Source organism: Ailuropoda melanoleuca, chromosome 8, assembly GCF_002007445.2.
Source record: "Ailuropoda melanoleuca isolate Jingjing chromosome 8, ASM200744v2, whole genome shotgun sequence".
Lineage (NCBI taxonomy): Eukaryota > Metazoa > Chordata > Mammalia > Carnivora > Ursidae > Ailuropoda > Ailuropoda melanoleuca.
Window position 1 is genome coordinate 59456092 of NC_048225.1, and position 26039 is coordinate 59482130.

General features: G+C 42.3%; 1 long non-coding RNA gene across 1 annotated transcript in view; it reads left to right on the forward strand.

Annotated features, from left to right (window-relative positions):
* The first annotated feature begins 301 nt into the window (after positions 1–301).
* The window catches only part of LOC117803382, a 92221-nt gene continuing 66483 nt past the window's right edge, over positions 302–26039 (forward strand). The window contains exon 1 of the long non-coding RNA XR_004627179.1: positions 302–423. This is a non-coding gene — a long non-coding RNA (uncharacterized LOC117803382). The remainder of the gene's footprint in view (positions 424–26039) is intronic.

A 26039-nucleotide genomic window follows, 5' to 3' on the forward strand; every position in this document is an offset into this window, starting at 1 on the left:
GAACTAGGGGACCTGGCAACTGAGGGCCTGTGATAGTTAATTTATGTGTCAGCTTCTCTGGGCCACAGGATGCTCGGATATTTGATCAAAGATTGTTCTGGGTATGTCTATGAGGCTGTTTTGGATGGGCTTCACATTTGAATCATGAATCATCAGACTGAGTAAAGCAGATGGCATCCTTTATGTGGGTGGGCCTCACCCAGTCAGTTGATAGCCTGAATAGACCAAAAACCCTGACCCTCCCCTGAGTAAAAGGGAATTCCTCCTGCCTGACGGCTTGAGCTAGATCATTGTTCTTTCTCTTCAGACTCAAACTGAACTATCAGCTCTTCTTGGCTTTCGGACTGGAACTATGCCGTCAGCTGTCCTGGATCTCCAGCTTGCTGACTGCTGATCTTGGAACGTCTCAGGATCCGTAATCATGTGAGTCAATTTCTTACAATCAATCTCATCCTCGCTCATGCTCTATCAAATATACATATTTTTGTTTCAGGTAATAAAGATATTTATCATTTATATAATATTATATATAACTTAAAAAGGCAATATTACATTTATTCTTTTAAAAATAAATATATTTATTTATGTATATATATAAAAAATAATAATTAGGATGTTTATATTCTGTTCTTCTGGAGAATCCTGACTAGTACAGGGCCTAATTCTAACCAGTTAGGAGGAATTTGTCAGTGATGGAAACATCGAGAAAAAGAGAAAGGGTAGTATGAGATTTGAAAGTGGTAGGTATTCTAAAGATAAGAAAAGAAGATTGTAGTTCTGCAGTGGGAGACTTTAAATGGAACGTTGGCTTTAAGAGAATTGGACAATTCTGACTTAAAACAAATATAAAATACGCTAGCAAAGAGGGTATAGGAAGCGGCACGTGAAGATGCCGAGGAGACTGTAGAGGGAGCTCTCTCATCAGCTCAGATACCTAGGGAGCTTCCAAGAGGAGTGGAGACTGCCTTGTACGCGCTGTTCACGGAGGAGTGACTTAATACACGTTCGTATGAATAAGATTGAAATGAAGGACAAAGAGAATTGTGTGCAGAAAAATTACACTCAGGTTTGCTAGAATGGAAAAAATGCTGTGGGGCAAAGAAGAGGAGGGCGGCTTTCTGTTTAGCCACAGGCTGGGAAAGAACAGATGCTGTTCTAAGAAGGAATGGACCCGGCTTGAAGACCGTACTGTAAAGCAGATGTCTCAGTCCTGATTTGCTTCTATCTTGTCTTTCAAGGTATCAAGATGAGAAGGGTTATGGGGGCTCTGGAGAGAGGGGACAGTACAGAGTGGGATGGACATCAGAGAACCCAGCCTGTCAACAGATCCAGGACTCATTACACCTCCCACGAGTTTGCAGAGAGGATTCTTGACATACTGACAGTTCAGTCACTCAGCATTCCTTATCAAGCACACGTCCTGTGCCTGGCAGTAGGTCAGACCCTCATACAGAGATGAAGACAGCGCAAGGTAGTCTCCTTGGAGTCTGAGGAATTCCAGAGAATGGAACAGGTTCCAGAGATCAGGAAATGTTCTGATTTCCCCAAGGAGAATACGAAATGGAATTCTCAAACTAGCAGTTTCCTGGTTCTCAGACACTCAGGCTTCACGTCAGGTTGGCTTACTCCATTATGAAGCATCTGGTGAGCAACAGAAGTGTCTTTCAGGCTTCAGAACCGTGGACCCTTCTCACTTCGATTTTGCTCTCATTCCTGGTCCTTTTGTTGCTATGTCCTCCTGGCTTCTGGTCCTTAGCTTTGTCTCTTGGCTATTATTTTGTCCTTTCTTGCTGAATAAAATGCCAAATGTGGCATTCATTTATTTATTTATTTGACAAATATTGATTGAATGCCTATCATATGCCAGACTCTGTTCTAGGTGATAGGGATACGTCAGTGACTAAAACAAAGTCCCTGACCTAATGGAACTTCTCTTTTGATACTTGTTGTGGGGGTGGAGATGAAATATAAACAGATGTATATATCTATATACTATAAATATCTATATAGATATATGTGGCTATCTATCTATATCAATATCCATATCTATATATATGAAGAAAAATAGCATACATCAGCATAAGAGAGACAAGGAGTACTAGGAGTTACTATTTTATGTAGTGTGATCAGAGAAGGCTTCTCAAATAAGGTGACACTTGAACAGAGATTGGAAGGAATTCAGTGAGAATCATGCTTTGTTTGGTGGGAAGAACATCCCAGTAGAGGGAAATGCTAGTGTAAAGGCAAGAACAGAGTGGGTGGAAAAAGACTGGTAAGAGGTGAGGTCATAGCAGTAGTGAGGGGAAGGGGAGCATAGAATGTAGGGCCTTTCAAGCCATAGTCAAGACGTTGGCTTTAACCTGAAACTATGACTCTTGAAGGGTTTGGGAAGTGCCATCATCTGATATGTTTTGAAAGGATAACTTGGACTGTCATTTGGAGAATAGTCTTGGGGTGGGGGAGGTAAAATCAGAAGAAGGGAGAGCAGTTAGGAGTCTATCAGAATTATGTGGGAGAGAGTGATGGTGGCCTGGATGAGGTTGCAATGGTAGAGGCAGGAAGAAGTAATGGAATTCTCAACATATTTTGAGGGTATAACCGAAAGAGTTTGCTGTTGGATTGGATGTTGGGTATGTGGAGTATTGGAGATGGAACACTCTTGGCTTTGGTCGTTATTATTTTTTAAAATTTTTGCAAAGATTTTATGTGTTTATTTGAGAGAGAGAGAGTGAGCATGAGAGGGGGTGGTCAGAGGGAGAAGCAGACTCCCCGCTGATCAGAGAGCCTGATGCGGAGCTTGACCTAGGGCGATCCTGGGACTCCGGGATTGTGACCTGAGTCGAAGGCAGACGCATAACCAACTGAGCCATCCAGGCGTCCCTTTTTTTAAGTTTTTAAATTTATTTTTAAAGACTTTTTTTTCGAAGATTTTATTTATTTGTCAGAGAGAGAGAGCATAAGCAGAGGGAACAGCAAACAGAAGGAGAGGGAGAAGCAGAGCAGAGAGCCCGACACAGGGCTTGATCCCGGGACTCCAGGATCATGACCTGAGGAAGGCAGACGCTTAACCAACTGAGCCACCCAGGTGCCCCCGGTCATTATTAGTCTCTACAATATGGCTTATTCTCATCTTCCGACATTACCCACTCCTAGGCCCTTTGGTGGCCAGCTCTGTCTACCCTCATTGAGAATGCCTGCACCAACTCTACCATTGGCCTCCCCTGCCAATTGCTCCTAGCAGGCTTGCTCCAACCCATGAAGGAGGATTAGACAGATGTTTTCTTCCCTCAAATTGAAAAACAAAAACAAAAAAAACCAAATTAAAACGGCTTCTGGTGTGTTCTGAAATGTTTATCAATCTAAGAAAAAATAGGATTAACTATGTATGAAAATTTAGCACCTTATTTTCTTTTTTCCTGATTAAAGAATCAATATTTGGGTGATCATAAAATGAAAATGGGCGCATAAATCCTGACTAAAGGAGGAAAACGTCCTAGGAAAATAAACTTGTGTTTCTGTATCAAGTCAAAAGACAGGTGATTCAGAAGAAATCTTTTCCTTCATGTTGTGGTAATGAATTTAGCCCAGAAACTTCTGATTCTAGCAGTAGTCTAACGGCGATGGAGAAATTGTGTTTGTTTATCCACAGTTGAAGTGTGTCTCCTCTGCGCTACCACTGCTTTCTCCCCTTTTACACTACCTGGAGCCCAGGCAAATGTCTTTGGCGCAGGACCTGAGGGTGGCATTACTGCGTCCCTGGGTCAGACCAAGAGAACGCAGCTTTGCTTCTCTGTTTTGGCTGTTACACAGATGGCTTGCCATTCCCACACACGAACAGGAGCTGATTAGCACTCCGGTGCCCTATTTAAGCTTTCTGGCTCCAGAGAGAAGCTATTTTGAAAAGTGAAAAGATTACACTCCGATAATAGACCAGAGGCCTTACCCATGTGGATGGCTCACAGAGGATTAAAAGAGCAAGCCCAGAATAAATGTGGCCGGCACCTGATAGAACAATAGGGGTGACTGGTTCTTACACTGACTGCAGGGGCTGATTGAAGGAAGTTCCCTGTTCAGATCATTGATGCCTCTGTGAGCCAACACAATGGCAGGTGGTTTAGGGGGCCAATGTCTGATCCAATTGCGGTCTTCTCCAGGAAGCAATTAAACCACTTCATACTCCTTTGATATCTCAGGGATCTCAGGTCACGATTGGTAGACTTCCCTCTCCAAAATGTGTTTGATCTTTTTCTGAGTGTTCCTGCGTGGCAGCATTTTCCCAGGGTCACTAATCACTGAAGAAGTAGGGGAGTGGGGACATGCATACTTGTTCTCATTTATTTTAAACAAAAGATGATACAGATTGGAATTTTATTAATTTCAGGCCACGATCCCCGAGAACTGTGTATAAGAAGACCCCATGGCCCGAGAGGCCTTTAAGCCCCGCGATCAGATTTAAGGAGATCGAGGCTTGGGGAAGACGAACTCATTTAACTGTGATAATACCCATATGTTAAAGTATTCATTTACCAAGACAAGTTGCATGGTCCAAAGAATACAAAGTTTATTGTAATATTGGTCTCTGTCCAGAAATTAAACAAATATATTTAACAACATTTATTAAACACATGTGTCAGGAACCTTGCCTAGCACTGAAGATTCCGAAAGAGAATTCAGGCGTTGCTTTTGGTGTCTATGATCATTGGAGAGAAAACTGTTGAAACCATACCCCTCCTCCCCAATCCTGTGATTGATAGTGGGGTGCATTTTGTAATCTGCGGTGTTTGTCCCAGGAACTTTCTGGTGTCTTTCAGGTCTATTTTTGACTCAAGCTTATTATGTCATAGGTAGAAATGAATTACAGGGCACCAGTCCAGATTTATAGCCACAACACATCTCGTATTATCTAAAATGGTCCGTGGAGTGATGTTTTAGCTGAGTCCTGGTGTCTACATGGAAGGCGCACCTGCCGCGTGGAGCAGGAGGCCCTCCCCCCTGCAGAGGACAGGCTCATGCTTGTTGCTCCTGCCTGATGCTCCCGCTCAGTCAAAATGAGGCCTGGGAAAATTTCCTTGGGCAGGAAAATCAGGTAGGATGGCGTCTGTTGTTCCAGTTTTCAGGCTTGTGGGGCCTGGCATCTTTTGGTGGATCTGACTATCTGGAAGACAGAGTTTGAACCTCTTTGGGGGAAGCTTTCTGTTAGGCCTCCATTGCTCCGAGACCAGGGAATCAGAACTTGTTGTCAAGAGATCTGTAGTCCTTTGAGGAAGTGTCTCCATGCCTCCAAGTGGCATACTGTCACTAGTTATTACCCGCATTGGGTCTTGGTACTTGTTTTAAAATGCGAGGATTAGAAGGAGCCAATGCTAGCTGGAAATCCAGGAAAGAAATGTAGGCAGGGGTATATACCCCTCGGTTTCAGCCGTGGTCCCGCAGGAAGCTGAATCGGTCTCCTGGCTACAGTGAGAGCCACTGTCAGAGGACCTTTTGAGTCTGTTTCACTTGCCATGCCTGAGCATGCACTTGGGCCCTCCTGAGGCCAGAGTGGCACGACTGACTTTTAAGTTCATTTTAAACATTTTTAAATACACTTTAAATTTTATAAGACTGTTCGATTTACAGAAATGTTGCAAAGCTACTACGGAAAGTGCCCATATCCTCTTCACCGTTTTCCCCTGTAAGTATCTTCATTACTGTGCTACACTCGTCACAGTGGAGGAGCTGACATTGGTAAATTGCTATTAATTAAACTCCACTCTTTGTTTGGATTTTATCTGATTTTCCTTATGTAGGGTTTTTGTTTGTTTGTTTTTGTTTCATTTTTTAAGATTTTATTTTTAAGCAATCTCTACACCCAACATGGGTCTCGAACTTAATACCTCGAGATCGAGAGCCGCAGGCTCTAGTGACTGAGCCAGCCAGGAGCCCCACTTCGTGTAGGGTTTTTGAATCATTATTCATACATGGTACTAATTGGTACCTTCCTATTCAGTGCGTCATTGTCCAGCTTTGATATCAGTGTTATGTCAGCTTTATAACCTTCCCTTAAGCTGTGGAACAGTTTACAAGAGACTGGAATTATTTGCTATTGGTTTGAAAGAACTGGCCTGTGACTTGTATCGTCTTAGTACTATTTGGGGACGTTACGTGACTTGAGACAAAGGCATTAGTACAGGCAGGTCTTTGGCCCCACACTCCAGTGTGGTCCCCAATTGAGGTGCCGGACCACTTGGATCCAGAATTCTGACCTCAGCCAGGTCGATCTGTATGTCCTCGTAGAAAGCAGGCTGAAAGGCCCACCTAGTCTCTTCCCCTTGAGCCCATCCAAGAATCTGGGATTTTAAGTCTCTTTGAGAAGGAAAGGCCACACCAGAGCCTTGCAGTTGGTGAGAAAATAACAGAATGAAAACAGAAGAATCAGAGTTTGATGTGATGCTCAGAGAGCCTACTATTAACCCTTTTAGGCTCAACTCCAGAATTTTGATTCAGTCCCAAGCTGGGCCTGGGGTGTGACACTGGGAACAAGTTCTCAGGTGATGCTGCTGTCCAGGGACCACATTTTGAGAAACATTGCCTTAAGGTATAGTTTGTATAGAAAACAACAACAACAACAACAAAAACAGAATAAGTGCTTTGTTGTTTCTCTTCGTGCTTCGTTGTTTCTCTTCATCTTCCAGTTTTCTAAATAATAATTCGGTTCCCTCGGAGCTTCCAAAGGACCAGTGATTTTTATTTTCATGCCATTATGAATTCAGGTGTTGTTCGTGACATATTTAATGTGTCTCAGTTACTTGCAGATATTTGTTTTCTTCTTGGAGCTCAGGTTGTCTCATGTTTGGCTTTTGGGAGCCTCTTCACATTGGCTCCACGTTCTTTTGACGGGACCCATTTCAGCGTCTTCAAGAGCTCCCTTGTTTTTAGGCACCAACAAAATGTTGCAGGCTCATCTTATAAATCTCATACCTCCCATTTGAATTCAGCCCTTTCTCCAGAGTCTTCGTTCCTTTTAAGGCATCTGTGTTTTATATTTAATAATCTTTTAAATTATAAAAGCATATTCTCATCGCGGAAAGTGCAGAAGAAGCATAATCGTGTAAAGAAGCAGAAAAAACAATCCTACCATTTTAAAGGAGCTACTGATAGCATTTTAATCTATTCCTTCCCAGATCTTTGGCAATGAAATTCTACATTGTCGAAATCACATTGTGCATGTAAATTAATATATTGCATTTTTCATTTAAAAAAGAACGTTCATGACAGTTTTCCTGTATTATTAAAAAAACTAACACAAGCATCATTTTAACAGCAGTACTGTGTCCCAGTCTCTGGATTTACCATAACTTCCCTAATCATTCTCCAAATATTGGACAACTGGCTTGTTCTTATAAATAATGCTTCCAAGGACAGCTGTGTACTTAAATCTTTTCTCCCATTTTATATTGTTTCCTTAGCATCTATTCCAGAAGCAGAATTCATAGATCAGAGCATATGAACATATTTTAAGGTCTTGAAAGCTATTACCAATTGCTGTCCAGAAACCATTATACCACACCCTTGCCGGCATTGAGCATTGTCATTTAAAAATCTTCAGTGTGAGAGGTGAAAAATTCACATCATTGTTGTCATTTGAATGTTTATTCTAAATAATTAACACTTGATCTATTAGGATATTGCAAATATTTCCTCTGATTTATCATTTGTCTTTTGGTGTTGGATTAGTTTTTTTTTTTTAAAGATTTTTTTAATTTCTTTATTTGACAGAGATAGAGACAGCCAGCGAGAGAGGGGACACAAGCAGGGGGAGTGGGAGAGGAAGAAGCAGGCTCATAGCAGAGGAGCCTGATGTGGGGCTCGATCCCATAACGCCGGGATCACGCCCTGCCAAAGGCAGACGCTTAACCGCTGTGCCACCCAGGTGCCCCTGGATTAGTTTTTGATACACAGAAACCGTCTATACTCATCTGCTAAAATCTTTTGAAACTTCTTCCACTGGATTTATAATGTCTACATGAGACTCTGGACTCCAGGAAACAAACTGAGGGTTACAGAAGGGAGGGGGGTGGGGGGGACGGGGTAACAGGGTGATGGGTACTAAGGAGGGCATGTGTTGTGATGAGCACTGGGTGTTTTACACAACTAATGAATCATTGAACACTACATCAGAAATTAATGATGTACTATACGTTGGCTAATTGAACATAATAATACTAATAAAAAGAAATAAAAGGGAAGTTTATCTCCAGTTTACATAAATTAACTACACAACCGATTTTACTAGAGCACATATGTTCTATAAACTAAGAACTGAGAGCAAAGAGATTTGCCAGTCTTCCATGTAGTCGCACGAGTGGTGCCCCTGGCCTCACACTGTCATCTGCATGTGGCAGGGTCCTTTCTTCCAGCTCTGCTCCTCTATGCCAGGCAGTTGAGTCTCTCATATTCAAAGGAGTGATCTTTGTTGAGGTGGTCCCTGCTAAAAACCAGTTGTGGCTGAATAATCCACATGGGCTAACACCTTCAAGAATGCCTCAGCCAGAGCCCTGTGATGGGACTAGGGACAACGAAGGCTTCTTCTGGCCACTTGGCCAGAGCCTGGCTGTTCTCCATCAGAAAAACAGGCAGAGCTATGAGGGCAGAAAGGAAGGATGCGGTCGTCTCAGTATAGGAGAGTGGGGTGGAAGGAACAAGCTCAGAACTCAGTCTAGTTTGCACTCCGGAAGACAACTTCATCTGCAGCACAGAGGTGCCCCAGTGGATTCTCTCTTCCATTGACTCTTCCTTCTCTCTGCCTGTGTCACCCCCCGCACCCCGCTTTCCCCCTGCACCTCTCCTGCTGAGTCCTTCAGGACCATTGTTGCATCCTCCCTCTGCACTGGGGGAACTCCCTTCACATTTTAGGATGAAGAGTTTCCTCCTTTGCATTTTGCAGACCAGTCATGTCTCAAGTTTCTCTACTGTTCTTCTCGCGATTTCCTTCTCAATTCATTGCTAGGTTGGGAAAGGTGAGGTGAGGCTTAACTTTCATTTCCTAAAGAGAAAACTGAAAACCAGTTAGGTTTTTTTGTTTGTTTGTTTTTTACTATTTAGCCTAATATATAAACACATTTCAAGTGAGTATTATTTTTGTAAAAGACACCGCAGTCTAATATATTGCCAAGAGAGAAATAATTTGTTATCAGTATGACTCTGGGCCTTGCCCATCTTGGAACAATAAACTCATCATTATTGTGTTAAAGAGCATTTGGCAATCTCTGAGCCTGGCCTGCTTTTGCAGAAGGAACCACACTAGCTCTAACAGGCCCTTCCTCGCTATGCAGAGTGGATGTTGCCTGCTCCAGTTAATTTGAGAGTCAGTTCGTCTCACCTCAAAATGGCATGCTCCCCACCTGCCACAAAGATAAATTGTGTTCCCGTAGGATTGTCAGTCTCCATATTTGCTTTGGCTCATCTACCACTTTTATTTTTCAGAATACATTTATACACAGTCACGTTTTTTAGGGGAGAAACATAAGTTCAATATTATTTATATTAGTAGGTAACTTTTTAGGTAGAAAATTTGGGTTTATGATAGTTCTTTTATTTCTACAGATGGTGATGGCAATTGGGAAGATTTCCCTCATTGTGAGCAAAACATGTGAATGGTTATTTATTTAAATGCATGGCCAGTAGGCCCACTTTGCCGTGGGACTAGGTTTAAAAGGGTATTTTTTCTCCTCCTGTAGCTAAGCAAATGCTGAGCTCAGGGGAAGACAGGAAGTGATTTGCATAAGGAGATTTGATGATAGGAAAACTCTTGGAGTCCTTCTACACGGCAAACATGAGGCCCCGGGGTTGAAAATGATACGGAGGACCCGACCGAACAGGAGCTGTCCATGGCTGAGTCTGGGCTGCGGCCAAGGGTGCAACCTTTCAGGCCTTGAGTGGGTTGGCAGCTTTGCTTCAATATGTGGTTGAGGTTGGCAAAGGCAGCAGGTTCGGCCATGCCAGGGGAGCTGTGGGGGGAAAGGCTAGGCGTGTATTTTTGTGCTGACCAAGTTACAGACTTGGAATGCCAGGCTTGGGCAGTGCTGGGGCAGCGAAGAATCTTTACAGAGATTGTTGCTGCAGCCGTAGACCAGCAGCCGCTGATCTGATGAAACCCGTGCTCACGTCCAATGAGACGGCAGTGGGCGCTGTGTGGGCTAGGGGATGAATGTGCTTTCCGGTCTTCCTCCTTCATATATTTTTGGAAGCAAGGTGGATTCCTTCAACTGAGCAAGCGTCCAGCGCTCTTGCATATTTGGGCGTGATGGCGGCTTCAAGAAGAGACTGGATTTCTCAAAGTTGCCATTATTCTTGGATTCTGCTTTTCCTTTCCCTATTTCTAATCTATTAGTAATCCTTAATGATTCTACCTCTAAAATCAAAACGAATTCATCTGCTTCTGTGCGGCTAGCTGGGGCCCCTGGCATTGCTTTTCGGCTTTACTAGCCTCCTAAGCTCCGTTTCAGCTCCCGCCCCTGTAGAGTTCACTCTCTGCACAGAGTAAACTTTTGAAAATATAAATCGATCTTGCCATTTCTCCTGCTAAAACACTCTGGTGGCTTCCCTTCCTGCTCATAGTAAAAGAAAATCTCCCTCTACTGGCCCACAGACCCTCCAAGGCCTGACCCCCTCTCTAGTCTCTTCTCTCACTGTTCTTCCTCTGCCCTCTGCACCCCCGCCACATGACTTTCCGTTCCTGGAATGGGATGTTTAGTCCCACCTCAGGGCCCGGGCACCAGCCGTTATGTTTGTTTGCGTTGCACTTCTGACTCCTTAGCTTTCATGTCACAGCATCAGAGGGGCCTTTCTTGGGCACCCAAGTTAGGGTAACCTCCCCACTCCCACCACTCGGATATTTTCAAGTTAGCATTTATCAACACCTAACATTTTCTGAGTCATTTTCATCTATCTGTCTATCTGTCATTTCTCTAATCCAGGCTGCCTGCTGGCTTATGGTCTAGTTTGGGAAGGAGTGGTAAGATGAATGGATAACTGAATGAGTGGCCAGCTATGAATTTATCTCTTCCAGGCTTTGCAAGTTTCACGGGAACAAGAATTTTGAATGGATCCTTAGCTCCCAGAACAATGCCCAGTCCCTAGTAGTCATTCAATAAATTTTTGTTGAGTGAATGAAAGGGCCAAAGTGTGTAACTGAAAAAATAAAGGTGTCCTCACCTTTACTCCCGGAGGCTATGAAATGCAGCTCACTTGTAACACGTGGTTAAAGCATTCTAGTGCTTCCTAGGAGACAGGTAATGTGCAAAGTGCTTTCCCAGTGCCTCATTTAATAATTACAACAACCTTGTGAGTTACATACTGTATTTTGTCCATTTTATAGGTGGAGAAACTGAGGCTTAGAGAGATTAAGTAACTGGTATTTAAATCAAATAGCAGAATCTGGTCATTTGATGCTATCTAATAATCTGTTAATATGGTTTCATTTCAGTAAAACATGTTTATGGCAGTCCCAGTTTTTTTAAAATACGATTTTATCTGGGCTGCGTGGGTGGCTCAGTCACAGAGAGTCTCTTTCTCCTTCTCCCTTTGCCCCTCCCCAGTTGCGCTTTTCATCCCTCTCTCTCTCAGAAAGGGGAAAAAAAAGATTTTATACATCTTATACATCTTAGAATGGTAGACATAATGGTAGCATTGGTAACAATAAATGGCAAAAAGTATCCTTTCTTGCTTGTTTCCTGTGCATGGGGGCAGTGCTACCTTATGGCAGAAACAACAGCAAATGATCAGTTTATAAATGATCAAATATGGGGACAAGGCTCTGTCTATTTTGGTACAGACTGTCTTTTCAGCTTGTAGGAGAGGAAGAAATGGAGTGAAATAATCTTGTATTAAAGGGTATGTGACAGAGACCTAAACTGAATAGTAATCTCTTCCTCTCATGTAGAGAAAAACACTCTGTTGTTCCCTTTGGAAAGTCCAGGCCTCTTTTGGAAGTGGAAGTTTGCTTCTCCTAACTCCACGGGGTACCCAGCTCCTGGGAGCAGCCTGCTTTGGAAGGTCTTCCAGCTTTAAGAGGCCTAGCATTTGTCTCCTTCTGTCCATCCCCCTGGGCTCCATGACAGACAGATGGAGCTTGATTCTAAACCGACCTGCTGAGCTTGGGTATGATGTTTTCAGACATGAAATCTTGATTAACGGCAAATGTTAATTGAAGCAGTGAATTATTAAAGTGCTTTTCCATAAATGATAAATGGTGTTGTTGGCTGTTTTGCCTCTTGTGACATCATAAAACTTTCCAAGAAGTTGCTAGCTTTGTCCAAGGAAATCCAGAAGAGGTAGCTGCATTTGATGGCATTCGTGATGTCCCGCTTATGCTCTATGGCCAGGCCTACCTGGGGATTACACAACCTTCTCCTCTGACATCCCACATCACCTCAATCAAACAAATCTTCTTTCCCTTAAATGCAGAACTGTCACCGAGTGATATCATCCAGCCCCTGCTTCAGTTCCCGTCAAGAGCTGATGATTCCCAATCTCTACCTCCAAGTCAGATTTTCCCCTGAGCGCCTGACTTATAAACACAGTTGGACAACTCCTCTTGATGTCCTGTGGGATCTCAAACTTGTATTCATTTAACAAATATCTGTCAAGCACCTATCCTGTGTCCCCAGCGCCACTTTGTTCTAGGCACTGCCAGAGAAACAATATTGGACAAAATAGGTATCGCTCCTCCTGGCTCTTAAATTTAGTGGGGAAGGGGGAGGCAGATACCCTCAAACAGGGAAAGGGGAGCAGGAGCTCTGTGCATTGCAGGTGGTGGCAGCGATAGGGCTTTAATAAGGTGCTCAGAGAATGTCCCATTAGATGACTTTTGAGTAGAGACTCAGAAGAAATTCTAGATGTTTCTAAGATTTAAACATAAAAAAAATTTAGGGGCGCCTGGGTGGCACAGCGGTTAGGCGTCTGCCTTTGGCTCAGGGCGTGATCCCGGTGTTCTGGGATCGAGCCCCACATCAGGCTCCTCCGCTGTGAGCCTGCTTCTTCCTCTCCCACTCCCCCTGCTGTGTTCCCTCTCTCGCTGGCTGTCTCTGTCTATGTCAAATAAATAAATAAAATCTTAAAAAAAAAACATAAAAAAAATTTAAACCTCCAAATAGTCCAAATTCTGTCTTCACATCTCCCCTTGTCCTGTACTCACAGTCTTGCAGAATGTTGCGTCCAATCCCTAGAGCCATTACATGAGGTCATCTTCCTTATGACCTCTATATCTGTGGGAGAGAGCATCCTCTCGCCCATCCTGAATTCCTGCCAGCCCCAAGTGGGAACTTACTACCTCACAGAGGTATCAGGTAGAATCCTCTGCTGCTTGTCTGCCTCTCCTTGGCTCCTCCCCCTGGGAGAAGGAGTGATGGATCTAATAGGCCAGATGGAGGGAGTCTGTCGTCTACCTGTCCTGTTTCTCTGGTGGTCTCTGGCAGCACTTCTCAAACTTTCTTGTGTGCAGGAGACAGCTGGAGCATCTCATTCAAATGCAGACCTGATCCAGTCTGTCTTTGCTGGGGCCTAAGATTCTGCTTTTCTCTTAAACTCTCAGGTAGTGCCGATGCTGTTGGTCTGTGGACCATACTCCAGGTAACAAGGGTCTGCAGGGTATGAGAAGGCCTCAGTCCTGCAGGCTAAGTACCTTCTCAGCAGCTCCTCCTCACCTGTAGGGTCTAACAGGTGGGCTTGAGAGCACATGTTAGGAAGCCAATTTTCACTTCAAATCCAAACCAAATCCACCAATCCAGGCTTATCAGATTAAAGCCCATATATTGGTTTCTATTTGACCCCTATCTGTTGCTCAATTGGTTCAGAAGTCAGGAGAGAGAGGAGGAAGGTACTGCTGTTTTACAGATGGGAAAATGGACACTTAACGAAGTTGAACAACTGATTTCAAGCCAAACATAGAGGGAGTGCAGACTCAGATTTGAAGCCTTTCGGTTTGACCCTAGCATTTCCCCCGTTAGCTGCTGTTTTATACTACCCCCCTTAAAACTACCCTGTCTCATGTGATCTGGTCCCTCTTTACCAGCGATTCCTGTCTTGTAGTGTATGACACTGCAGTCACTGTCCCCTGTCTTGTGCCCTCCACATCAGTCACAGCTTCCTTATCCCTTTTTGCTTCTTGGCCATCTTACTGATCAACGTGCAGATCAAGATTGGCTTTCTGAAGCTTTTCTTTGATGCTTCAGCAAGAAATAATCCCTTCCTATTTGTCTCTTGCTTTTTACTGTGAACAGAATTCCATTGGTTCCCTTGCAGTAGTCACGGCATTCTTGTGTTACATGCCCATTTCCTCTACGACTTGGAAAGATAGGAATAGTGTTTGATTCATCTTTTCTTCCCAGCACCCTCCTCAAGCCTTGCACTTATTAAGTGCTAAATATATACTGAATGAATGTTTAATGCCTGTGTTGGACCTAAGTGGCTGAATGCTGCTGTGCTCAGTCTTCCTTTCTCTGTCTCCTCCTCTTCTATCTCTTGCATTTTGTTTGAAGTGTCCATTTCCTTCTCCACTGTATGAGCAAAAATAGAAAGGGCAGGGACAATGTCTTACATGCTAGAGACCTGCTCATCACATGTTGAGGATCTCTCACAAACTTGTGGCAGAATAAAAGTTTGGTAATAAAATTTTTTTGTGCCCTGAGAAGAGCAAAATACAACCTTTAACTCAAAGAACCAGCTATTCCATTAATGAGTAGGGTAGTTATCTAAATTATCTGAACTTTTAAAAAAAGACTTATTTATTTATTTTAGAGCGAGAGAGAGAGAGAGAGAGTGGAGGGGGGAGGGCAGAGGGAGAGGGAGAGAATCCCAAGCAGACTGCCCGCTGAGCGTGGAGCCCAATGTGGGGCTCGATGCGGGATTCGATGACACAACCCTAGGATCATGGCCTGAGCTGAAACCTAGAGTCCAACGCTTAACCGAATGAGTCACCCGGGTGCCCCTGAATTATCTGAACTTTACCATCCTCATCTGTAAGATGGTGGTGTTGACATCTACATCACAGGATTATTGAGGGGTCAGGTGAAGCAGTGCATCTTAAAGAGCAGCAGGGACTCAATCCCCCGGCTTCCTCTTAGCCATTCTCGGTGCCAGCATGAGGTTTAAGCGCTCATCATATGTGCTTTTACTTCCCATCCCTCCCTTTTCTGTCCATTTGACATATGCTGCCATGGTCCTCTCCCTGCACACAGTATTCATCCTGATGCTCTTCTGCTTTAAGATCCTATCATTAACAAGATAAAATCCCAGCAGGCTTATCGCAAGGTGCGCCTTGAGCCTCCCACTGTGCCCTGGCACCAGTTCTTGCTCCAGGAGAAGTGGGCAGCCTCTGCTTCTTTGAACATACAGTTTACTTTCTTATCCCAGGGCAGTTTCTCACATGGTCCCACCTAATAATTATGCCCAACTATGAAGAATCCAAATCTTATCCTCAAAACACAGTGCGGAGCATAATTTTCCAGTCACTGTGTATAAGGTGCGCTTGTTCTGACCTTTGTGTCCCAATTAAGGTAATTGGTGTTCCATTTTCCTGTTGGAGTAGTACTTTTTCTATTATTTGGAAAGGCCCTTTTAATCTTGCCTCACCATTTCCCTTCTTCACCAGATGGCAAAGTCCTTGGGAGCAGGGACCATGTCTTGTATCCCATGTATCTTTGTATTCCAACCACTGCCTACCATGCAGTGTATTGCTTGTGCAGCCCCATATGGGGCAGTATGCTCTCTGCCAAGCACTCAGTATATGAAAATCAATATCAAGATACGGCATATGAGGATTTTTAACCTGATTATGGAGAAATGGGTGGAAGACAGTGAGTGTGGTAGATAAAAATATCCATGGAATTTGTGTAACTCCTTTCGTCAAAAGGTGAAGGATGCTCCCCTGTCTCTTGAATCTGGCTGGACTTGTGATGCAGTTTTCCAGTAGAAAGCAGCAGAAGTGACATCAGGTGAGTTTTTGCAACATATACACTCCTTCTTTTGGGAGAAGAGCATCCTTGAGCCACTAATGAAAGCAAATACATGAAAATACAGCCTGCAAGGTGCTGTGGTAAGTGATATGAGTTGTCTTACTGAGCTTCAGCTTTCTTCCTTTTGGTGAGCCTTGTTTTTCAAAATGATATTTCCTAGACTCCCTTTCAGCTAGGGTTCTGGACAAATTAGATTGTACTGATTTGATGGATTCACGTATGATTTGAAAGGGCAAATTCCTGCTCCTTTGGTTATTTTCTGTTGGCAAGGTCCTGGGACCTGTGGTAATTCTGTGGCAGCATCCCAATGCCCATTTACCAACTTTCTGGCTGCCAGGAGGCAATTGCAGTCGAAGTATTGACAGCTTTCCAACTCTGATTTTCTGATCCCTTGATCATAGGTATGGTGTGTTTTCTTTGCTAAGGTCAGTTCTGTAGTGTTCTGAGAGTTATTTCAGGAGACCTATCCTAGAACCCTTGCAACAATTTTGTAAGCATCTAATTCTCTGTATTAAATCTCAGTCTGCTCCAAGTACTTAGTGTGGTTTCTGTTTCCTGCACTGAACATTTACAGATGGTATAAAAAGTATATAAACAAAGTAATGAGAATCCAGCCAAGTGCATGACTAATTCTGCTTGGGATATTTGGAGAAATTTCCATGGAGGAAGTGATAATATTATGTATCTTGAAGGATGAGTAGTAATAATTATTCAATAGGCAGCTAAGGGTGGAAAGGGCAGTGTAGGCATTGAAAAAAAGCTTGTGCAGAAGCACAGAGGTGTTAAAGATAATAGCGTTCAGGGAATGAGAAGTAGACCTCTGAATTTCTACTGCCATTTCCAGCCATTTTCTAGTGCATTCTTTTAATAATTATATCTCAGTTAATGTTTCCCCACAGAGTGCCAATTTTTATAGAATTTTTCATGTCATAAGTACCGATATGTATGTGTATATGTGTGTGAGTAATTAGTATATATCTTTATCTCTAATCAACCAGTAGGATAGAGAGATATAAGGGAATGGTATAGTAAGGTGATTAGGCTATGTGACTGGCAATTAGATTGCCTGAATGTTACCCACTCTGTCCATTTTCTCCTCCATAAAAATAGAGATAATAATAGTATCCTCTCACCAAATAATTCTTTGGAGGATTAACATTAACACATGTAAAATGCATAGCACATAGTAGATATGCAGAAAGCCCTCAGTAAAGTTAGTATGGTAACTGCTCATTCTTATGGTTGTACTCTCTCAGCCAGCAAGTGCTAGCGGACTAGCTTGTGCTCTTTGCAGTTGGAATGACCTTCACAAGTCTATTTGTTTGCTCTTCTATCATAGTTCTTTTTACTGTAATTAACTTGTTTTTGAGAACTATTTTGACCCTTTCTGGCTATTAATGGATATGCCAAGAGAGTGCTTGTAGTGCCACAAAATTGCCAAGGAAGATTTTCATGCTGGTTAAAATGCAACGCTTATGATGGTTCAAGGCATTTGATATAATGGGCAAGGCAACAGAAGATAAATATCAGTAGAAATTGGTGCAAATCCTTTGACATTTTACAGGATATTGTTGTAAACAGTACTGCAGACCAACAATTGTTTGACAGAACCTAGAAAGAATTATGGAAGTGGCATAGAGGCTCTGCTAAAACAATTTTAAAACTTATTTAGTTCATACTCTCACTTCCAAGAGAATATTTCCTAAACTAAAAAGGCTATGCCTGTACCTTCTTTTTAAATCTATGCTATCTATTTGTGTTGTCCTCCTCCCATTTTTTGTCACCTTCCCACATTTCTGAAGATTTTGGCAACCTGACTTTTTATTGTCTATTCCACAGACTCTCCTGCCAACTCTTAGAGAAACTTCAGCTGACAAGTTTCAGCTCTCTCCAATGGCTGTGAGATAGAACTACAACATAGGCCCATGTTTCCAGCAACTCTGACCTTCTCTTTACATTAAGAGCCTCCACATTAGGAAATACCTTCCGTCCACATGAGGGAATGCCTTCAGTTCCACCCATACATCCTTTGGGTCTGCTCTACCCTAGAGAATCTGACCTCTTTTTCTCATACCTTATCCTTAAATTTGCTCCATCACACGATACTTTGACACTTTTATAAACTTCTGCAGTTGTTTCCTATTCTAAAGCAAAACCAAACCCTTCCCTTTATCTTGGTTATTAATCCAACTATTTCTTCACATTCTTTTTTTTAACATCATTTACTTAAGCAGCAACTCTGTGTGTTCTAGGCCCTTGGGATTCAGAACAGAATCCCTATTCCCAGGGAACATTCAGTGTGATGAAACAGACAAAGGAGTAAAACTTAAAACAGCTTGTGATTCAAGCTAGTATATAAACAACTACAGAATTCTGTAGGAAAACTAATACAGAACCAAGGCTCCCTTGGGGAGAAAAACTGAAGTTAATTTTTATTAATGGTGTAAGGAAATATCCAACTTTATTCTTTTGCATGTAGTTATCAAGTTTCCCAGAACTCTTCGTTGAAAAAAAATGATTCTTTCCCCATTGGATGGTGTTGACATCCTTGTAAAAAATTAGTTAGCCCTAGATACAGGCTTATTCCTAGATTCTCCATTCCATTCTATTCCATTCCATTCCATTGATCTATATATCTGTCCTTATGCCAATGCCACACTGTCTTGATTACTGTTGCTTTGGATAAACTTTGAAATCAGAAGACGCGAGTATTCTTGTTCATCTTTTCCAAAACTGTTTTGACTGTCTGCAAAGGCCACATACTGTGTGATTCCATTTATATGACATTTGGGAAAAGGCAAAACTAATAGAGACAGTAATCAGATCATTGGTTGCCAAAGGTTTAGGGTGGAGGAGGGTAGAATATGTGAAACTCAGGGGATTTTTTTTTAGGATGATTAAATTATTCTACATGACAATGGTGTATACATGACACTATGCATTTTTCAAAACCCATGAAACTTTAGAGCAATAGAGTGAATCCTTAATGTATGCAAATTTTAAAGTCATTTGGAGGTTGGAGATCTCAGGATAGAATGCATATTTTTTTTTAAAGATTTTATTTATTTACTTGACAGAGATAGAGACAGCCAGCGAGAGAGGGAACACAAGCAGGGGGAGTGGGAGAGGAAGAAGCAGGCTCATAGCGGAGGAGCCTGATGTGGGGCTCGATCCCATAACGCTGGGATCACGCCCTGAGCCGAAGGCAGACGCTCAACCGCTGTGCCACCCAGGCGCCCCTAGAATGCATATTTTAACAAAAGAATCTAGTCATATTACAATTATATTACAAAAGTGTACATGGGGGCTTATAACATTCTCCTTATTTTGTAAATATTAGAAAATTTTCATTACTCTTTGGAAAGGTAAGTGAAATGTGAAAATAGATACATGCAGAGATGCACGCGCACACACACAAAGTCTGTGGTGTTGCAGATTGCTGTCCCTGGGAAGCAGATGCTCAGATGGAATTTACCATGCAGGATGTTTGTTAAGGAGTGTCCTTGGAATTAAAACCTGTGGAAGAGAGGCAAAGGAAAGAAGTGGGAATGCATAGAGAGAAAAGGCAAACTGCAATGTAAGCCTAACTTCAAGTGGAGCTCAGGATCAAGAGTGGCCTTTGAGAACTGTCCCAAGTTGGGTCTAGCTGGCCAAGACTTTATACTTCTGCATCAGCGAGTCACTGGGTATGGGATAGCCCAGGAAGGAGTGTGACATCAAGCAAGGCAGCTCTGTGCAACCCTAACGGGTCTGACAGCTAAAGGCTGTCTGCTGATAGCACTTCAAGCAGCTGGTGCAGCAAGTCCTCCCTTGAAATGGGATCTGAGCAGTGCAACAGTGGGTCCACTGCAGGTGGTAAGCAGATCACACAGATACGAGAAGTCAAGGTGAGCCAGAATCTATCCAGGGGAACTTGGATGTCAGGGGAAGGGTAAGAGGATGGGTTCAAGATCAGGCAGGTTTCCAGAGTTCAGGGAAGGATGCAAGTGTATGGGTCATGCCATAAAAAAGTTGGAGAAAGGAGTGGTGGGAAAGCCAAAGAGGCAAGCAAGAAAGGCTTCACAAAGCCTCAGGATGAGAGGGCTTTGAAACTGTAACCAAGTTATGACCTAGAAAGGAGGTTTTTACCCCAAAGGCCAAAAGCCAGCAACTGACTATTGCAATGGGAAGGTGGAAGGAAAGAGTAGTAGCTAAGCGCTTTGAATGACATGTGCTTAGAGTTCCACAGCCTGGAGAGAGATCTGTGCTCGTCCTGCTTAGTGATACTTTACCATTGCCTGACAGGAGGGAGAAAATGCTTTAATTAGTGGAGAAGCCCCTCTAAATCTTTAAATCCCATTTCCAACATAGATGTTCTAACATTCATAATCTGTTTTCTAGATCTTTTCCCATTCCCAGTATTTCCTTGTTACTAAAAGTGAAGAACTCTGGTCAGACTCCTTCCCTCACGGATGCTACTAGTCATCCACGTTGTGTACTTAGTTACTGAGGATCTATGTGTCTTCCTCCATTCTGAATCCTTCACTGGAACACTTTGTCTCTCACTGATCGACATCTCAGATAACCCTGTGGATCTCAGTGATTGAGCTAATAGGATCTGGATCTTCACCTCCTTGTGCCATATTAGCTGTTGGCATTGTCTCACCTATTGATTCTAAATAGTAGGATATCTTCTCTCACATTGTGTCTACCCAAGTAGGATCTTGTACAAGATTAATGAAGAAAACTTCATTTATAACATAGGGGTCTTATATGCCAACATCATGAAATGTTCCCTGTGACCTGATGATGAGGCAAAGGTGCCAATTCTCTCTCTTTGTTCTCAGTTGGACAAACGTTACCTGGGCTCCTCCTTCCAAAGATCTACACTTGGTCTTTCTGCTACTTTGCCTAGAATATCCTTCTCTGTCTTCTAAGTCTGTGGCTCAGCAGTGACTTGTATTTTCTAGTTGCCAACCACCTCTTCTCTTTCTTCTAATTTTTATCTGTAACTTGTGGTTTTTATGAAGGGAACGTATTTTAAGAGAAATATTCCAAAGAAATTCTTGCTGACTTCCTTAATTTTTCTGTTCATTTAAAAGAGATTTGTAGAAAGGTACTCTGCAGAATGCTTCTCTGCAGGAGTCTACCTCTGACTGCGAAGGTTTTCTACTTCACATTTCCATATCTTAAGCATATAATTTACCTATATATATGTAAATACATATATACATATATATACATATACATATTATATATATATGTATAATATGTATATGGGCTGGCTCATTCAAATTCACAGTCATTTATAGGAATGGAGCCTCCCTTACCTTAGATGGGATGTATTGTCATAATTCTCTCAGACTTAATGGCAGTCTTCCCCCCACGTACTTGCTGTTTTCTAAGCTATGTGACAAGTTGGAATAGGATAGGGGCAGGTAACGTGGAGAAGGACCCATGTGCACTCCAGGCAGCAGAACATAGAGCTCCAAGTTTCTGTGGCAGTTGGGGCTGGGAAGAGCCAGAACTTTAGTATGGCTGGAGCATGGTAAGTGAGAGAAGATTGTGGGAACTGAGGTTGGAGGGCTGGGGTGTGGGTGGGGGCAGGAAGTGCAGGTCCTTTGGATCCCACAGTAAGCACACTGGATTTGTATCTGAGGAACATGGGAAATTTTCTGTTCTCCTTATCTCTATTTTTTTTCCAGAAACATCTTTTAACTTTTTTTTCCAACTTTTTTTTACTGTGGTAAATGCACATAACATAAAACTTCTTAACGATTTTCAATGTACCAGCCTTATTAGGTGTGTTCATGTTGTCGTGCAACCATCACCACCATCTCCAGAATTCTTTTCATCCTCCAAAATTGAAGCTCTGTAAACAGTAATTCACCATGACCACTTCTCCACAGCCCTTTGCAACCGCGATTTTACTTTCTTTCTTTCTCTTTTTTATTTTTATTATTTTTAAAAAGATTTTATGTATTTATTTGACAGGGAGAGAGAGAGGGATCACAAGTAGGCAGAGCAGTAGGCAGAGGGAGAGGGAGAAGCAGGATCCCCGCTGAGCAGAGAGTCTGATGTGGGGCTCCTTCTCTCTTTTTTTAAAGATCTATTTATTTATTTGAGAGAGAGCGAGAGAGAGAGAGAGAGAGAGAGAGAGAGAGTGCTAGGGCATGCGAGCTATGAAAGGTGCAGCGGGAGAGGGGAAAGCAGACTCCCCGCTGAGTGCAGAGCCCGCCCTGGGGCTCGATCCCGGAACCTGAGATCATGACCTGAGCAGAAACCTCAGCCACAGGTGCCCCTCGTTGTTTTTTTAAATCTCCCCTTTTCCCCGATACCCTAGCCTCTGGTAACCAACACTTTGTTACTATAAGTTCAGCTTTTTTTCCTTTTTATTTCCACATATAAATGAGATCATGCAGTATTTGTCTTTCTGAATCTGGCTTATTATACTTAACATAATGCCGCCCAGTTTCATCCACATTGTCACAAGTGATTAAGATCTCCTTTTTTAAGGCTGAATAATATTCCATGTTTTTTTCTAGGAGATATTTGGTTTCAGTCCTTACATTGAAGTTTTCAGTCCATTTTGAGTTCATTTTTATGAGTGGCATAAGATAGGGGTCCAAGTTCATTCTTTTGCATATGAATATCCAGTTTTTCCAACACTGTTTATTGAAAAGACTATCCTTTCCCCATTGAGTATTTTTGGTTCCTTTGTCAACTAGTAGTTGACCAGTTATGCATGGGTTTATTTTCTCCCATTCTGTAAGTAGGTTGCCTTTTCGTTATGTTGTTTGTTTCCTTTGCTGTGACTTTGTCTCTATTCATTCTGTCTCAGGTTGGGGAAGAAGATTCCCTTTTCATGTTCAAGGCTAAATCTTATCTAGTCTCTGTTCTTCCTTATTTCATAAGTTGTCTTTATAAATATATTTTCACTTGTTATTTAATTATGAACGTATGGAAATTTAATCTCTCACATAGTCTTTAACCATGCTCATTTTTCATCTTAAAACCAAGATTTTCCTTTAACTTTCATGTGATTTTGTGAGTTTTTAAATAAGAAATATATATTGTCTTTGTCCCTTTCTAGCAGAGCTCCTAAAACCCTTGGAATTTCCTAAGTGATGAGGGGGAGGGGTAAGGGGTATCTTTTATTATATTAATGAGGTGACTTTTATACCTCAGCTAAGGATGGGGACTGGTTGCCAGGAGGACCATCATGTGCTTAGAGGATTGGAGCTTTCAGTCCTGCCCCCAGACCTCCAGGGAAGGGAGAAGAGCTCGAAGTTGAATCAATTGCCAATGGCCAATGATTTAATCAACCATGCCTGTGTAATGGAGCCTCCATAAAAACCCAAAAGGATTGGGTTCAGGGAGCTTCTGGGATGGCAGAGTTGAGGAGGTCCTGGGGGAGTGGGTCACCTGACTACGTCGTAGAAGTTCCATGCCTTTTCCCCATGCCTTGCCCTATGAATCTTTCCTATATGGCTGTTTCTGACTTATAACCTTTTAAATAAATCAATGATCTAGTAAGTAAAATGTTTCTTTGAGTTCTGTGAGCAGCTCTGGCAGATTAATCAAACCCAAGGAAGGGGTTGTGGGAACTTCTGATTTATAGCCAGTTTGTCGGAAGTGCAGGTGACAACCTGGTGTTGAGACTGGCCTCTGAAGTCCAAGGAGAGGGTAGTTGAAACCTCCAATTTGTCTCTGGTACGTGAGTAGCACTGGTAACACTGTGGGTTTGGGACTGGCATCTGAGGTGTGGGGTGGGAGGCAGTCTTGTAGGACTGAGCCCTTAACCTGTGGATTCTGACCCTATTCTGGGAGGATAGTGTCAGAATTGAGTTGAATTCTCAGATACGCCGGTGGTGTCGGAGAATTGCTCGGCGACTGTGGGGGGAATCCCCACCACCACCACGTTGTAATTGGGTCCTGGAATCATTTTATCTCATTTCCTTGTTTAGTTAATATCCTATTTTGTTCTGTTCCTTCATAACAAAAACAGTAGCTTACATTCCCTTTTCTGCTTCATCTCCTATTCACGATACAAATCACAATGGTCTGTTATCCGCAGAGTTGACTCCCCAGAAAGGTCTGTTGCTAAATGCACAAACCACCCCTAAAAGGCCAAATCCAGTAAGTCCATGTCAGTCCTTTTCATACATGCACTTTGTTTTGACTAGTCCTCTTACCTTGAGATTCTTTCCTTGTCTGGCTTCCAAACCACTTTTTCTTTTCTGACCTCTGCTAGCGTTTGCTAGCTCCTCTCTCCATTCAGCTCTGTATTTTGGTATTAACCAGAATTATGTTTTTGGATTTATTATTATTCTAAACACTAACTTGAATAGTTTCATTGACACTCATAGTTTAAGTTACTATGTAATAACCTGTCAACTTCCAAACCAGTCTTTAAACTTGATTTCTTTCTTGAGTTTAAATATATATATTTACATGTGTTTATCTGGCATTTTTCATGTTAACCTATCACAGATGTCATAAGCTCAACATATCCCAAATCATAATGTTTGCTTCTCAATTTATATTCCCAGTTCAGTTCATATCCCTATAATCTACTCATTAAAGCTAGTAAAATATACAGAAATCATCCTATTTTCTTTTTATTTCTAATAATAAACCTGTCAATTTTCTTTGTCATTAAGTCCCAAATCTATCACCTCATCTCAACTCGCACTACCCCTGTCTTAGTTCAGGCTATTAGTATTGTATTGTCTAGACTACTTAAATACCTTGTTAATTCCTCCCCCTTTAAACTTCAGTTGCTTGATTATCACTTGCTTCACAGTCTGTAGTGATATTTACCCCACTTCTCCTTGCATATCCTCCTTTCCCCTTGCCCCTTCTACATAATGATTTAGGTGCTTGATGAGATAAAATTTTGAGTTATAAGAACTTAACTGTACATAGAAAATGCTTAAAGGAGTTTGTTTGGGCCATAAAAATACCTTTCAGAAACTCACTGGGATTAGTGCTTGGCAATGTGCCAATTTCCCTCTGCGATCCTAATGTTTTCTGGAGCAGCCTATGAATAACAATCAAGTAAGAAGTAAGAAGTCCCTTCCTTGCTGCATGGGGAGATAGAGCCTTTTCGTTTATTTCAACAGTTATTTCTACTGACTGCAAGACGTTAAATCGGCCACCTATCAAACACTTATTCGATCACGCATTCATTCAGCCGACATGTATCGTGTACCTGCTGGGTGCCAGGCACTGAGGTAGATGCAGACACGCCATGATGGCTGAAATGGTACCACTGTCTCCTTGTAGTTTAGAGTCTCTGGGGACAGACAAGCATGTCAACTAGTAGTAACTGCACTGCAATATTACAAGTGCTATCCCGTGTCTAGACAGGATGCTAAGAGACTAATGAGGATGGTCCACTTTAACCTGATTTGGAAGGAAAGACAACTTTTGGGAAGAGGTGACACTGAGTCTTGAAAGGTAATCGAAGAGTTTGCTAAGTTGACAAGGCCATGCTGCAAAGAGGGGGCATGTTGAGTAAAGTCTTGGATTTAAGAAAGATCATATGTAAGAAAAAGATCATATGTAGTTTGGCTCTCTTACAATTCACAGAGCCTGTTGAGAGGCAGGAAATGAGTATGGAAAGATATTCATGGCAAAGACCTCAACGGATTTGATATGTCAAGACAAGTTTGGGGTTTTTCCTACAGATCATGAACATGAGAAAAGATTTGTCATTTTCTGGCATTGGTTGCAGCTTTCTTTTTCCAGTTGGCAAAGTCACTTACATTTGCCAATTTGTTTTCCAACTCCCTAAATTGTGTTGTTGTCACTTCTAATCCTCTGTTCCTTCTCCTTGAGAATTTTATCCTTCTATACTTGGAGAGGGGTGTGGAAAAGAGGCGAGCTAGATGCCTTTAGTTAATCTGCCATTAGAAAGTCCTCATCAGCTCTTTATTTTGAAAAACCTCAAAGACACATAGAAGTTGAAAGAATGCTATGATGAAGCACCCATATCCCCCTTCATTCAAATTTACCAGTTGTCAGCCTTTTCCCGTCATTGTTTTCTCCCTATTTCTGTCT